This window comes from Rhodnius prolixus, unplaced genomic scaffold (assembly GCF_049639745.1).
Source record: "Rhodnius prolixus isolate KJV_2025 unplaced genomic scaffold, Rpr scaffold_6, whole genome shotgun sequence".
NCBI classification, from domain to species: Eukaryota; Metazoa; Arthropoda; class Insecta; order Hemiptera; family Reduviidae; genus Rhodnius; species Rhodnius prolixus.
The window spans coordinates 16,026,867-16,044,397 of NW_027411634.1; the positions used below are offsets into that span (position 1 = coordinate 16,026,867).

Consider the following 17,531-nt stretch of genomic DNA (forward strand, 5'->3'; position numbering starts at 1 on the left):
ATAATCGATATTTTCATCCGTTTTGGACGTGGAAGGGCGACCCAGGCGGTCATCATCTTCGATGTCTTCTCGGCCATCTTTGGAAACGCTTGAATCACTCAAAAACTCGCGTACGTGATAAACATTCATCGCCATTAACTTCTTTTAATAAAAGATAAGTTTCAGTAGCGGTTTTACCCAGTTTCATGTGAAATTTCACGACAATTCGTTGCTCTACTACATGTGTAGTATCATGTTTTCGGCAAAACGAAACTAACACCTCTTACACAAACGACGGTTCCGGTCAGACATATTTCTCTACAAACACGTGAGACGCTGCACAGCTGTCGGTCGTTAGGATTTGGCGTATGCATAGTTTTTCTGTAGCAGCATCAGTCTCGTTATTTAATAGCCACAATATTTTTTGAGAATGCTGGGAAGTCACAGAAATAAAAATGTAATGAGGTGTCGATTTTTTGTTTCTATAATTCTGCATAATAAGCAAAAACCTTAGGGAATTGTATTAAATGATGGCGTGAAAAAGTGAATTGTGCCTAGAAAATATGGAAGATATTTCTTCCTTAACAATTTATTTATTCAATGTTTTATATTAACTGTAGTCTTTCTTCCTTACATTTTTATTTGCTTGTTTTTTTTATATTAACATTTTAGATTTTACTACCCGAGATTAGTGCAATTTTTATGAATTCATTTTTCACAAAATGTGTTTGTTACTTTTTAATTTTTTTTTAGCAGTTGACGAGTTACTAGCAATGATTTTATATTATTCCAAGGAGATGCAAGGAGTTTATTACATCTGTGATTGTCCAAATTCATTGCGTAGTAGTTGCCCAGTATTATTTCAAATGCTTCAACCATGAATTAAAAATTATTAATTAATTTCAGAATTAATATTGTAACGAAGTTGACCTGGGCAGAAAAGAAAGGCCTAGATTGCTCTAGGGGTTGAGCGACCAAAGTCGGTAACAGGCCACCACTGTGTAAACAAAAGGGCCGGTCTCTACCTGAACTGGAAAAGAAAGGGCTAGATTGTTCAAGGAGTTTAGTGACCGTAGCCTGTAACGGACCTGTGTAAAAGCCAGCTAAGAGAAAGGCCTCAGTTGGGGTGTTGACAAATGTGTTTTCCCAGCCAGTGATTGACAGGTGAGAGTGAGACAGACGGAGTTGGAGAGAGACAGAGAATTGGAGGAGGAGGCCCTAGTTGGGGTGGTGGCAGTGTGTGTTTTCCAGCCAATGAGCGGCAGGTGGGAGCAAGACAGGCGGAGTTGGAGTGTGACAGAAGGTTGGAGGAAGGCGGCCCCAGTTGGGGTGGTGGCAGTATGTGTTTTCCTCAGCCAGTGACCGGCCGGTGGGCGTGACACAGACGGAGTGGGGCAGTCACAGTTAAAAGGAGGCAGACACAGCTGGAGAAGTCAGTTTTGGAGTTATTAGAGTTTTTAGTGAAGTCTTTGAGTGAGTTTTGAGTCAGTCTTGGAAAGTTAGTTTGGAGAGACACTTTGAAAGTGACAGTTCTTGAGAGAGTCAGTGTTGCGAAGTGCTTCGGAGTTAGCCAGTTAGGCGGTTAGTCAGTTAGTGAGTAGAGCTGTGTTAGTGCAGCTGAGCCTAGCGCAATTCGGTGCAGTGCGGGCCAGTGGTCAGTCGGGGAACAGTTTTGTGGCGTTACGAAGTGAGTAAGTAACAGTAAACTGTTGTGACTGTTGTAAATGGTAACTGTAATGAATAGCGTTAGTTGCTAGTAAATGTTAATGTTAGTAAAGGTAATGTGTTAATAAATCAGGTTATTACTTACAACTTTAGCGAGTTTTATTATTTAATTAAACCCACATATTAAATTAACTAGTGGCAGGCATTAGTTATAGTTGTGAAGTTTTTAGTAAAAGGACAAAAACTTTACAATATTTTTAAACGGAAATGTACCTCACTAAATTTCTTGTGAGAAATGAATAATTTTGTTTTAGATGCTCATCAATTAAGTGAATTCCATACAATCAACTATGACATAAATTACTGTAAAGTTTTGCCAGTCCATTACTCTAATGTGATTTAGTAGGCAACAGTAAACTACAAGTGTAGAGAATATCAAGTTGCTACAAACAGTGAAGTTTCTACCACAGATCTATCCACTAAAACAGATTACGCTTGCAAATATATACCTTTATGCAAAATTAATTCATCTAAAAACTTAACCTCTTTAAGTTTTACTGACAAAAAATTTGTAGATAGAAATCTGGGATTCAACATTCAAACGGCTATTTCTTGCTACTATGATTTATCTTCCAAATTTTTCCGTAATTAAATTTTCTCTTTTTTTTTGTTTTTTGAATCAAAATCGAATGTCATGGCTCTGCAACTCTGATTCAGTGCTCTATCGGTCTTCTGACCAAACACTTCAACTGTGGAAGTGTACAATCAGTTGCACTATTATTATTATTAATGATTTAAGGCGGGCCAACATCTAAGATTATTGGCGCCCGGAGCTTTTTTCAGTGCACTGCCGGCCTCCGGACAGTATTCTCTCGTTACAGACAACACTGTCCATCACCGGACAGTGAGCTGTAAGAAGCTCCTAGGTAGAGAAAATCTAAGGGTCAGCAGCTGGATTCGAACCCGGGACCTCCGCGTGGGAGTCCAGTATGCTAATCGCATAGCTAATCCCTTCCCTTATTGTTATTTTTATTGAGTTTTACTTGATCGTTGTTATCTTTAATTAGTTTAAAGCAAGCTTCTGACTTGTTCATTTTAGTCACAAATTTAATACTTATTAATAAAATAAGTGATAAGCCCTTACATGAAACTGGAATTACACGATTTAGGGAAACCCAACTGCCCTTCTAATTATGAAGTACCCGGTTAATCGAATTTTGCCAGACCAATTTTCCAAATAAACTATTAGTTGTGAGCAATAGGTACTTCATTTTAAGGGAAAACTGTAGTTTTATAGAAAATTAAAACAAAAAATACTGGCGCCACGGTAGCCGAGCGGTTAGAGGCGAGACCTGCGAAGCTAATATGTTTTGTGGTACAAGGTTCGATTCCACGGTCTTAGGCCTTGGATTTTATTTAATGGTTAATATGAGGAATTTACAATTAAGTATCTTTGCTAGTCGCCTCCGTCCACGACACCTAATTGGTAGATAGGCGTAAAGCACGCCTGAAAAAATAGGCAATTACTTTACTTAAATCAAATTCAGGGAAATCTGTCTTCAAATATAATATAAATAATATAATACAACATTTCGTTTACGATGTTACTTTACTTGACAACTTAGTGAAAACTAGTTTTTCCTGTTCGAGAAACCTTGAAAAGTATATTCTCGAAAAGACACAAAATCGAAAGTTTCGACGATTTCCACATTGTTACAAGTAGTGAATTATAAATTTAATTGGAACGAGAATTTTGTAAATTAGACGTAAAGTTTTTAATGTATTGAAATTTAGAAACTTAGGAAAGATACGAAAACAAAAAATTGTTCCTTTTTTTTAATTTGAATTTAATTTTAAGTTCTTGCTAAATACCGAATTTCAAATTATTTAATGTTAGTGTTCCGCGAGAAAAATATATACATTTAATCGTGTTCCGCGTCTTTGCAAAGGTTAAGAACCACTGATATAAAGGGTTGAAAATTATTTGGGTCATGAAATTCTGTAAAATTGTGGCCGTCCTATATCTACCACTGTGAACCACGGACTGATATGGAATTTTGTTATCTTGTACACTTTGTTTTACTCAATTATAAACTATAGTTATTTTATGCACAGATCTATAAATGTAGAAGATAAAAAGGGTTGAAAATTTTTTGGGTCATGGAATTCTGTAAAATTGTGGCCGTACTATATCTCCCACTGTGAACCACGTATTGGTATGGAATTTTGTTATCTTGTACACTTTGTTTTTCTCAATTATAAACTATAGTTATTTTGTACACAGATCTATAAATGTAGAAGATATAAAGGGTTGAAAATTTTTTGGGTCATGAAATTCTGTAAAATTGTGGCCGTTCTATATCTCCCACTGTGAACCACGTATTGGTATGGAATTTTGTTATCTTGTACACTTTGTTTTTCTCAATTATAAACTATAGTTATTTAGTGCACCGATCTGAAAAGGTAGAAGATATAAAGGGTTGAAAATTTTTTGGGTCATGAAATTCAGTAAAATTATGGCCGTTCTATATCTCCCACTGTGACCCACGTATTGGTATAGAATTTTGTTATCTTGTACACTTTGTTTTTCTCAATTATAAACTATAGTTATTTAGTGCACAGATCTAAAAAGGTAGAAGATATAAAGGGTTGAAAATTTTTTGGGTCATGAAATTCAGTAAAATTATGGCCGTTCTATATCTCCCACTGTGAACCACGTATTCGTATGAAATTTTGTTCTCTTATACACTTTGTTTTTCTCAATTATAAACTATAGTTATTTTGTGCACAGATCTATAAATGTAGAAGATATAAAAGGTTGAAAATTTTTTGGGTCATGAAATTCTGTAAAATTGTGGCTGTTCTATATCTCCTACTGTGAACCACGTATTGGTATGGAATTTTGTTATCTTGTACACTTTGTTTTTCTCAATTATAAACTATAGTTATTTAGTGCACAGATCTATAAATGTAGAAGATATAAAGGGTTGAAAATTTTTTGGGTCATGAAATTCTGTAAAATTGTGGCTGTTCTATATCTCCTACTGTGAACCACGTATTGGTATGGAATTTTGTTATCTTGTACACTTTGTTTTTCTCAATTATAAACTATAGTTATTTAGTGCACAGATCTAAAAAGGTAGAAGATTTAAAAAGTTGAAAATTTTTTGGGTCATGAAATTCAGTAAAATTATGGCCCTTCTATATCTCCCACTGTGAACCACGTATTCGTATGAAATTTTGTTCTCTTATACACTTTGTTTTTCTCAATTATAAACTATAGTTATTTTGTGCACAGATCTATAAATGTAGAAGATATAAAGGGTTGCAAATTTTTTGGGTCATGAAATTCAGTAAAATTATGGCCGTTCTATATCTCCCACTGTGAACCACGTATTGGTATGGAATTTTGTTATCTTATACAATTTGTTTTTCTCAATTATAAACTATAGTTATTTTGTGCACAGATCTATAAATGTAGATGATATAAAGGGTTGAAAATTTATTGGGTCATGAAATTCTGCAAAATTATGGCCGTTCTATATCTCCCACTGTGAACCACGTATTCGTATGAAATTTTGTTCTCTTATACACTTTGTTTTTCTCAATTATAAACTATAGTTATTTTGTACACAGATCTATAAATGTAGAAGATATAAAGGGTTGAAAATTTTTTGGGTCATGAAATTCTGTAAAATTGTGGCCGTTCTATATCTCCCACTGTGAACCACGTATTGGTATGGAATTTTGTTATCTTGTACACTTTGTTTTTCTCAATTATAAACTATAGTTATTTAGTGCACCGATCTGAAAAGGTAGAAGATATAAAGGGTTGAAAATTTTTTGGGTCATGAAATTCAGTAAAATTATGGCCGTTCTATATCTCCCACTGTGACCCACGTATTGGTATAGAATTTTGTTATCTTGTACACTTTGTTTTTCTCAATTATAAACTATAGTTATTTAGTGCACAGATCTAAAAAGGTAGAAGATATAAAGGGTTGAAAATTTTTTGGGTCATGAAATTCAGTAAAATTATGGCCGTTCTATATCTCCCACTGTGAACCACGTATTCGTATGAAATTTTGTTCTCTTATACACTTTGTTTTTCTCAATTATAAACTATAGTTATTTTGTGCACAGATCTATAAATGTAGAAGATATAAAGGGTTGAAAATTTTTTGGGTCATGAAATTCTGTAAAATTGTGGCCGTTCTATATCTCGCACTGTGAACCACGTATTGGTATAAAATTTTGTTATCTTATACACTTTGTTTTTCTCAATTATAAACTATAGTTATTTTGTGCACAGATCTATAAATGTAGAAGATATAAAGGGTTGAAAATTTTTTGGGTCATGAAATTCTGTAAAATTGTGGCCGTTCTATATCTCCCACTGTGAACCACGTATTGGTATGGAATTTTGTAATCTTATACAATTTGTTTTTCTCAATTATAAACTATAGTTATTTTGTGCACAGATCTAAAAATGTAGAAGATATAAAGGGTTGAAAATTTTTTGGGTCATGAAATTCTGTAAAATTGTGGCCGTTCTATATCTCGCACTGTGAACCACGTATTGATATGGAATTTTTTTCTCTTGTACACTTTGTTTTACTCAATTATAAACTATAGTTATTTTGTGCAAAGATCTATAAATGTAGAAGATATAAAAGGTTGAAAATTTTTTGGGTCATGAAATTCTGTAAAATTGTGGCTGTTCTATATCTCCCACTGAGAAACACGTATTGGTATGGAATTTTGTTATCTTATACACTTTGTTATTCTCAATTATAAACTATAGTTATTTTGTGCACAGATCTATAAATGTAGAAGATATAAAGGGTTGAAAATTTTTTGGGTCATGAAATTCTGTAAAATTGTGGTTGTTCTATATCTCCCACTGTGAACCACGTATTGGTATGGAATTTTGTTATCTTATACACTTTGTTTTTTCTTAATTATAAACTATAGTTATTTTGTGCACAGATCTATAAATGTAGAAGATATAAAGGGTTGAAAATTTTTTGGGTCATGAAATTCTGTAAAATTGTGGCTGTTCTATATCTCCCACTGTGAACCACGTATTGGTATGGAATTTTGTTATCTTATACACTTTGTTTTTCTCAATTATAAACTATGGTTATTTTGTGTACAGATCTATAAATGTAGAAGATATAAAGGGTTGAAAATTTTTTGGGTCATGAAATTCTGTAAAATTGTGGCTGTTCTATATCTCCCACTGTGAACCACGTATTGGTATGGAATTTTGTTATCTTATACACTTTGTTTTTCTCAATTATAAACTATAGTTATTTTGTGCACAGATCTATAAATGTAGAAGATATAAATGGGTTGAAAATTTTTTGGGTCATGAAATTCTGTAAAATTGTGGCTGTTCTATATCTCCTACTGTGAACCACGTATTGGTATGGAATTTTGTTATCTTGTACACTTTGTTTTTCTCAATTATAAACTATAGTTATTTAGTGCACAGATCTAAAAAGGTAGAAGATATAAAGGGTTGAAAATTTTTTGGGTCATGAAATTCTGTAAAATTGTGGCTGTTCTATATCTCCCACTGTGAACCACGTATTGGTATGGAATTTTGTTATCTTATACACTTTGTTTTTCTCAATTATAAACTATAGTTATTTTGTGTACAGATCTATAAATGTAGAAGATATAAAGGGTTGAAAATTTTTTGGGTCATGAAATTCTGTAAAATTGTGGCTGTTCTATATCTCCCACTGTGAACCACGTATTGGTATGGAATTTTGTTATCTTATACACTTTGTTTTTCTCAATTATAAACTATAGTTATTTTGTGCACAGATCTATAAATGTAGAAGATATAAATGGGTTGAAAATTTTTTGGGTCATGAAATTCTGTAAAATTGTGGCTGTTCTATATCTCCTACTGTGAACCACGTATTAGTATGGAATTTTGTTATCTTGTACACTTTGTTTTTCTCAATTATAAACTATAGTTATTTAGTGCACAGATCTAAAAAGGTAGAAGATATAAAGGGTTGAAAATTTTTTGGGTCATGAAATTCAGTAAAATTATGGCCGTTCTATATCTCCCACTGTGAACCACGTATTCGTATGAAATTTTGTTCTCTTATACACTTTGTTATTCTCAATTATAAACTATAGTTATTTTGTGCACAGATTTATAAATGTAGAAGATATAAAGGGTTGAAAATTTTTTGGGTCATGAAATTCTGTAAAATTGTGGCTGTTCTATATCTCCCACTGTGAACCACGTATTGGTATGGAATTTTGTTCTTATACACTTTGTTTTTCTCAATTATAAACTATAGTTATTTTGTGCACAGATCTATAAATGTAGAAGATATAAAGGGTTGAAAATTTTTTGGGTCATGAAATTCTGTAAAATTGTGGCTGTTCTATATCTCCCACTGTGAACCACGTATTGGTATGGAATTTTGTTATCTTATACACTTTGTTTTTCTCAATTATAAACTATAGTTATTTTGTGTACAGATCTATAAATGTAGAAGATATAAAGGGTTGAAAATTTTTTGGGTCATGAAATTCTGTAAAATTGTGGCTGTTCTATATCTCCTACTGTGAACCACGTATTGGTATGGAATTTTGTTATCTTATACACTTTGTTTTTCTCAATTATAAACTATAGTAGTTTTGTGCACAGATCTGTAAATGTAGAAGATATAAAGGGTTGCAAATTTTTTGGGTCATGAAATTCTGTAAAATTGTGGCTGTTCTATATCTCCCACTGTGAACCACGTATTGGTATGGAATTTTGTTATCTTATACACTTTGTTTTTCTCAATTATAAACTATAGTAATTTTGTGCACAGATCTATAAATGTAGAAGATATAAAGGGTTGAAAATTTTTTGGATCATGAAATTCTGTAAAATTGTGGCTGTTCTATATCTCCCACTGTGAACCACGTATTGGTATGGAATTTTGTTATCTTGTACACTTTGTTTTTCTCAATTATAAACTATAGTTATTTAGTGCACAGATCTGAAAAGGTAGAAGATATAAAGGGTTGAAAATTTTTTGGGTCATGAAATTCTGTAAATTTGTGGCTGTTCTATATCTCCCAATGTGAACCACGTATTGGTATGGAATTTTGTAATCTTATACAATTTGTTTTTCTCAATTATAAACTATAGTTATTTTGTGCACAGATCTATAAATGTAGAAGATATAAAGGGTTGCAAATTTTTTGGGTCATGAAATTCTGTAAAATTGTGGCTGTTCTATATCTCCCACTGTGAACCACGTATTGATATGGATCACTTATACATTTTGTTTTTCTCAATTATAAACTATAGTAATTTTGTGCACAGATCTGTAAATGTAGAAGTTATAAAGGGTGCAAAATTTTTTGGGTCATGAAATTCTGTAAAATTATGGCCGTTCTATATCTCCCACTGTGAACCACGTATTGGTATGGAATTTTGTTATCTTATACACTTTGTTTTTCTCAATTATAAACTATAGTTATTTTGTGCACAGATCTATAAATGTAGAAGATATAAAGGGTTGCAAATTTTTTGGGTCATGAAATTCTGTAAAATTGTGGCCGTTTTATATCTCCCACTGTGAACCACGTATTGATGTGGAATTTTGTTCTGTTATACACTTTGTTTTTCTCAAATATAAACTATATTTATTATGTGCACAGATCTATAAATGTAGAAGATATAAAGGGTTGAAAATTTTTTGGGTCATGAAATTCTGTAAAATTGTGGCTGTTCTATATCTCCCACTGTGAACCACGTATTGGTATGGAATTTTGTTATCTTATACACTTTGTTTTTCTCAATTATAAACTATAGTTATTTTGTGCACAGATCTATAAATGTAGAAGATATAAAGGGTTGAAAATTTTTTGGGTCATGAAATTCTGTAAAATTGTGGCTGTTCTATATCTCCCACTGTGAACCACGTATTGGTATGGAATTTTGTTATCTTATATACTTTGTTTTTCTCAATTATAAACTATAGTTATTTTGTGCACAGATCTATAAATGTAGAAGATATAAAGGGTTGCAAATTTTTTGGGTCATGAAATTCTGTAAAATTGTGGCTGTTCTATATCTCCCACTGTGAACCACGTATTGATATGGATCACTTATACATTTTGTTTTTCTCAATTATAAACTGTAGTAATTTTGTGCACAGATCTGTAAATGTAGAAGTTATAAAGGGTTGAAAATTTTTCGGGTCATGAAATTCTGTAAAATTATGGCCGTTCTATATCTCCCACTGTGAACCACGTATTGGTATGGAATTTTGTTATCTTATACACTTTGTTTTTCTCAATTATAAACTATAGTTATTTTGTGCACAGATCTATAATTTTAGAAGATATAAAGCAGTGGTTCTTAACCAGTGTTCCGCGAATATGGTCCATGTGTTCCGCGAAATTTCAATTTTAAATGTTTAAATGGAAAGATACGAAAACAAAAAATTGTTCCTTTTTTTTTTAATTTGAATTTAATTTTAAGTTCTTGCTAAATACCGAATTTCAAATTATTTAATGTTAGTGTTCCGCGAGAAAAATATATACATATAATTGTGTTCCGCGTCTATGAAAATGTTAAGAACCACTGTACTAGAGGATTGGGATGTGAGGTGATTGATGTGTGGAATTTAATATAACCGGGATCTTATAGCTTCTGAAACATAGGGAGCAACGGAAATTTCGGTGCAAGGAAGAGTTAGATACAAAGTAAGGAGCATTAGCGATTCTACGGAGTGTTTTTGACTAGAAGTATTGGATTCTGTAGATATTGGAAGCTTTGGCTGAGCCCCAAAGTTCCAGGCAGGTTTCAGTATCATTGTGGTAGATAATTCTGTAGAGAGAGTTTAGATCGCTTGTCGAGAAGTCTAGAGAGATGTTTGAATCGTCTGTTCAGTTTTTTCCGTTTAAGTCTAGTATGTGGATTATAGGTTAGGCGTTTGTCCATGAAGAGTCCTTAGGTACTTAACACAATTTGTTGTGGGAAGAGGAATGAGGTTTAGGTAAACGGGTGGAAGGATAGTGTAAAGTAATTTAATCGTTTATTTAGACAAGGCTTCTAAATCAAACAATTAGGTGCCATGGATTGGGTTGGAAGCCACACACTTTGCCATTATTTCTATCAAATCAAATTAACTACACGCAAGTTTTGAACTGGTGAATCTCTCACAAATCCATCCTTCATAACCACAACACTAACACCCTATCAAAAAAAAAAAACCTTGATCGAATTGGGTAAATTAATAACTTTAATGAATTGGAATACGAAAACAATGCCATTTTTCAAGGCATTTAGGAGACCAAAAGTGATGGATAATTATTGAAGAGTTAATTGTTATGGTTCAACAATGGTAAACGTAGACCATCACTTCGTGAATGTTGAATGATACTGAAATGTAGAACTACATGGAACAATAGTCATGTCAGAATAAAGAGAGGAGAATACGAGTTGTAGTTCGACTTGTTCAGAACTTCTAACAACTTGTTTAGCTGGGGACATTATGCTAACTAGATGTCCCTCACTAATCAACTAGATATTCTGTTTAAATCATCAAGCACTGTGTTCCAGCATTTCTAACTGCATGTCTGTTTATTCTGTTCTTATTAATGGAACAACTTTTCTGCTTACTTATGCACGTGCTTAAAAAAGGAAAAAAAAATAATAAGAATATTTGAATAACATTGAAAAGTTAGAGGCAAAACTTTAAAATACAAGTACTGTTGACCAGAAATTGCATCCAATTAGCTATATAGTCTTCCAAAACCAACAGAGCTCGTTCTTGAATGCTCAAGAGACAAACTAATAGAATTTCCTGGGTCTATAACGTGGGAAGTGACGCCAATTTGACCAACTCCGTGACCTGACACTCAATTTCAGTGACTTCTGCGCAATCAGACCATTCCGAACAAGGAAGCAAACAGAAAATCTATTGCGAAGTTGATTTCCGTAATCTTCAATCCAAAATATTTCAAAGATTCTTAAATTTCAGCTAAAGAGAACAGATTTACATTCATCAAGGCTCAGTGCAATGTGATCTCTCATCTCAAAATAGACAGCTGTACCATTCATACTGTTACCAGCCAAGAAGTACTGGATGTAGTTTCCAGGTGATACCAGTTAAGACCCATCGATTAGCATCTCTTTCTCTTAAACGCATCTTGACATAAGAATGATTAAAAAAAGCTGGCGTGAACGATTTATACATTTACAGATTTACAAAATCCGTATTTTAAGATATATTTCATTCTATACTTATCTATTACTTGGATTACCTGGAATATAAAACCGCCTACTACACCAAAATGACTATTTAGGGATAACCTACCTATCCGTTTATCCAAAAATTGTCCTAAAATACAAAAATTGCTAGAAAAATTACAGCTGCTAAGTAACTGTTATTTGTTTATTGAACTACATGTGTATGAGACAATCGAACTACATGGGATTAGTTGCTATCGAAGAGGGGAGTTAGAAGAGGTTACAGCGGTGATTGGATTCGCATAATGTGACGAAGTAATCGAGTGAAGAAGTTGAGATTTGTATAATTTGGTTGGGAGAACAGTTGGTCTGTTCGTTGCATCGTGAAATGTTAGCACAGGGCTTTGTCACATGTATACCGCTTAATACGATTATTATTGTAATCATTATTTTGTATTTTATTAACAATATTTATTAATTAAAACAATAAAGCTAATGAACTGAGTAGTGTGTTAGTGAATTCACCTATTGGTGAGCCTTTTTAGTCAATGATTTTGTTACTAAACGCAGTAAGAGTTCTCTTGGCCCTATCCGCTTCAAGCGACCATTAGGATCGTTTGACAGGTGAAGAGAGAAGATTAAGATGGAGTGCTAATCAGCTGTTAAATTTGTGGTCGTGGAATTTCATTGGATCAGCCACAAAAGTGCTGTGAAAGTTAGTGTGAATGATTCGATTCCGATTCTGTGAATGATTCGATTCGATTCTGTGAATGATTCGATTCCGATTCTGTGAATGATTCTATTCGATTCTGTGAATCATGATTAAGTTATGGATTCTGTTTGAATTGTTATTAAGGAATTATCGTAAGATTTTGGATTGCAGTGTTTGTTATATCCTTTTGGAATTGGAAGGTTTGATTGACCAATTTTGTTCAAAAAACTTAATCTAGCATCTTCTGTTAGTATCTAAGCAAAATAACACATTGTGATTCTCAGCAATTTATTTTATTTTGAGGAATGGTGAATTCAGACACTCTCAAACGAGCCTAATATCCCAAATTTGCACGATTAAAATATCTTGTCTAATTAGAGTAGATGAAAGTAAAAAGATAACAATATAATGTCTAAATGTGAAAAAAATGTGGATTGGTGATAGAAAATTTCTGTGAAAAATTTGTTGTGGATTAAGATGACTAATCAAAAAAGGGTAATGGCTTTTCCTAAATATTCTGTCAAACCTAACCCGTTTCGCTTTACGAGTAGCAGGTCTAGGCAAGCTTGAGTAAAGTTCATTGAAGGGCTGGTTTGGAGGAAATACACTTTTTGCTTTGTACAGTTAACTTTGTGGCAGCAAAGTATAAAGGCGGAAGACAGGATGTACACTACATAATTGATTGATCCGGTTACTCTAGTAGGGCATGGTCAAGAGATATTGACATGAGACTGGTGGATAGCATCTCGTCGTGGAGAAGACACAGTCTGAAGTGGTTTCTAGTGTTAGAGGCTTCCAACTACCTAGCTCAGACACTAAATATTCAACGTGGAGTACACCATAACCCTTATTGCGTCACAAAATTCTAAGAGCTTGGCCACCAAGAGCTGATGAGCAGTCCGCCACTTTATCATCTCCCGTCTACTCCACCACTATCCAACCACCCTTGCCAATTTATCTAAAGTACAGGGACCTCCGACTGCACATCGCTGTTGTTCTTTCTCCTGTAACAACCTCCTTCTTTACTTAAAAAAAACTTTTCTTGATAACCTTGAGGTACCATCACTAAAGAAAACATCCACACTTATAAAATGCTCTTCTTACCTACCAAGTGTCTATTCAGCCGCGAATAGTGACTGGACCAATCAATACTTTGATGGAACTTGCTGCTCTCATTTTCACTTCTTTAAGAGTTCTAAAAAATTAACAAAGTATAGTGAACTTTAATTTCCACTTTCTTCATTATCATGCTCATATTTTTTAAAATTATGCACAAGAAAATTACGCTGTCTTCGAAGATTGTTTTTAAAATAGCGTCCGTTCACAATAGTTATGGCGTTCATTAGTGTCTAGTAGAAGTGGCAAATTATATTGCGTTGGAAATCAGATATTTAAGCGTTGTGCGAACCCTTTAATTATCTCTTTAAGTAAGGATGAATGTTTTAGCACAAAGGGAGAAGTTAAAGTAATGTTTGCAAGTCTACCACTAAAAGTAGTTGTTACTAGTTAACTCCTAAAGTGCTATCTACTTAGCATTAATACTCATTAAATGCTTTACTAGAATTGGCCTACTTAAAGAAGACCAATTAAAACTAGACTATAACTAACGCGAAGAGTACGCGATAAAATGTGATAAGCAGAACTGATAAATTTTTATTTTAAGTATTTGTTTAGTTCAACTCGATTGGTTATCGAGAAAAACGGGAATTGAAAATTACCATTTTGTAATTCGCAAATGCGGAAAGATCGTCATGTTCTTATTCGAAATTGTTGCAACTCATTTAATACTTGTTTATATAATACAAGTAACTGAGCATCTGTTCAAACTGGCACTGTACTCCAACCTTTTTTTCTCGACAAATTCCGTCTAGCGTACCTCAGAATTTTAAATTAATCACTGAACCTACCTTTTTTAGAAGGTAGGAACATATTTTTAAATACTATTGCGTTTATTTTTCGTATATTGTGAAACAATATTCTGCTATATTATAGCAAAAGTGTTGCACCCAGATTACCGGGTTCTCTCAATCAATTTCTCTTTTTTTTTCTTTATGAGGTGCCTCCGTACACAAGTGGCCACGTATCCTTAAGCGCACCATCTGGTGATAAAATCAGACTCGCTATACCAAAATATTTCTCCACTAATGACCTCCAAGATATTCTGAAGAAGATTTCTTCATATTTTAAAGAATCTGAAGGCTGCTAGTGATAAGCAACTGATACGTAGTAACTACCCGGGCTTCTACAAGGTAGATCCAGTAAGGGCGGATAACAGGGTAGTAGGAGATAACCACCTCTTGGCGGTAACATACGCCCCCAGAAACATATTCATCAGTGGTTATAAGGACTAATCAGTCAAATCGAAATGAGACAAAAAATGAAAATCATGCTCAAGTGTGCTGACGAATTCCACTCCTTTGAAAACCACTTTTAAGTAAAGTTTCTTGGTAAATACTAGAATTTTTTAATTTATTTAATCATTTATTTAGTTACAATCAACGCATTTTGCGTTACAAGCAACAATGATAACAATAAATAACATACTCAAGTCAGAGTGGAGAAGTTACCCAGCGGTAACACTCCAAAACATTCTAAATTCTACTGACTCTCTCATCAGAGAGGAGATCGCTGAGGCCACTGTCTGAAGTGTTGTCTGGAAATGTTCTGGAAGATAGATGTTGTACAAGTGGATTGTGATGTGTTTGAATGTTAAGATGGAATTTTCTGTATCGTGTTTCAGCCACTTGTGTTGCACGAAAGGAATGTTCAAATCTGTGTGAATGGTTTGATTGGTGACGTAGAAAGGAGCGTTTACTGTAGAGCGAAGAATTTTAGATTGCAAGGACTGGATCCTTTGCAGATTTGAGCGTTTGGTTTAACCTCCACAGTTCGATGCCATAAGCTCAGACTGGCTTTAATATACTTACATAAATCAAGACTTTTGTTATCAAGAGTGAGTTTTAATCTGTTGTCGTGTAGTCTTTTCAGTAGTCGGAAGCGTCTGTTGAGTTCTGTTCTCCTTAAGTCGAGTATGAGGGTTCCATGTAAGTCTTCTGTCAAGGTAAAGCCCAAGGTAGCGGACTACGTTGACTAACTAGAATTAAAATGAAATTATTTACATCCACTGAAAAAGTAAAGCAATTTCTATTATTTCAGACGGCTGCACGTCCAACTACTAATAAGAATTCAGATATTCGGGACTGTTTTATCTTAAAGATTGGTATGTCTTCTGTTCTGTTAGGAACCCAGAACTAAGTTTTAGGTACCTAAAAACAGTTAGGACAGAAAACCTACGAACCTTTAAGGTTAACAGCCACACAATTAAAACAAATTAAAATTGTTAATAAGTGTAAGCAGAGAAGACAAACTGGTTCCTAGATAAAAAAATTATGAGTGAAATTGGCAATAACTTTTCTTATTTTTTGGATTAATAAATCAGTCACCAAAAACGATCAGGGAAGGGATTAGCTATGAGGTTAACATACTGGACTCCCACGCGGAGGTCCCGGGTTCGAATCCAGCAGCTGACTCTTAGATTTTCTCTTCCTAGGAGCTTCTTACAGCTCACTGTCCGGTGATGGACAGTGTTGTCTGTAACGAGAGAACACTGTCCGGAGGCCGGCAGTGCACTGAAAAAAGCTCCGGGCGCCCAATAACCTTAGATGTTGACGCGCCTTAAATCATTAAAAAAAAACAAAAAAAAACGATTAATTAGACCAAAAAAAGATGAACGGTACTTTACACAAATTTAATTATTAATCCAGAATGAAAACAATGAATCCAAAAACAGTGAACTCAATTATTTATCTGAGATTACGAGTATCGTACTCTCTAACGCCAAAAATGACTTTAGTTCGAAAAGGAACAAAATTGTAACCCATAGTTTTCAAAACAGACAATTTTGTCTGTTATACAGAAACATCTATACGATTTATATGCAACTTCAGTTAGCCTAAATTGTAATTCACCGAATTGAAGCAGTGAAGTAGTAATATCAGATGATGTAATGGATCTATAGAAGCCATATTAGCTGAAATCCATGGTGAAGCTAGCCAGTAACTCAATAGTGAATCTGTCAGGCCATATATTCTCACATATATAGATTAGTAAAATGTTAGAATGGTGTTTGTAACAATTGGGTTCATGTGAGAAAGATATCAAAAATTGAAGTTTGTTTATTCATTAGATAATTGTGAAAATTTGTATTTTAACAAATAATCAATAAAAGCCCAAAAATTGTTAATTGAAAAAATTAAAGAAATAGAGATATTAAACATGTTCGATGTTGAGTTATATTTGGATATACTCGTACTTAATATAAGACTGTCTACGAAGCTTCTTCTATTTTAATTTATTTTTATTTTTTTGTAAGATTTGAATAATTTTTAAAAGATAATGTTCTATAACAGGGGTGGCCAACACGTCGACCGCGGTCGACCGGTCGACCGCGAAGGTTTTTAAAGTAGCCCGCGAAGCTAAAGTTGAACAACTTGCTTTCACCTAAATTAATGTATGAAAACCTTAATTCGATTATTTATTTTTACAATAATAGACTGTCTGTGCAATGTACCCATACTGTTTGTATTTATCCCGATGAACAATGCTAAATTGTTCACTTTTTAAATTAATTGTAGTTGCATTGCATGAGCATATAAATGGCAATAGCAAAAAATGGCGCAAAATCATGTGCCGGACAGTAAAGTGATAGCTCCTGACTTCAATCCACTTGTTACTCTTTGTTTGTCCACTTGTATTTACTTTCAATTTTATTTTATTTTTTTTATTTGTTCATACAGCGAATAGAAGCAGGTAGGTTAGTTATTAATTATTATTAAGTAATTAATTAATGTCATTAATATTTAACTCCATTATTTTAGAATGAATAAACCAAGTACAGACCAGAAAAAAATAAAAACTTATCATTACCACGGTGAATGGGAAGAAGATTAT

The 17,531-nt window shown here is 33.5% G+C and overlaps 1 protein-coding gene across 6 annotated transcripts in view; it reads right to left on the reverse strand.

Annotated features, from left to right (window-relative positions):
• Positions 1–17,531, reverse strand: part of LOC141460164 (trace amine-associated receptor 8c) — a 471,099-nt gene that overhangs the window by 244,567 nt on the left and 209,001 nt on the right. The gene's annotated exons all lie outside the window — the stretch shown is intronic.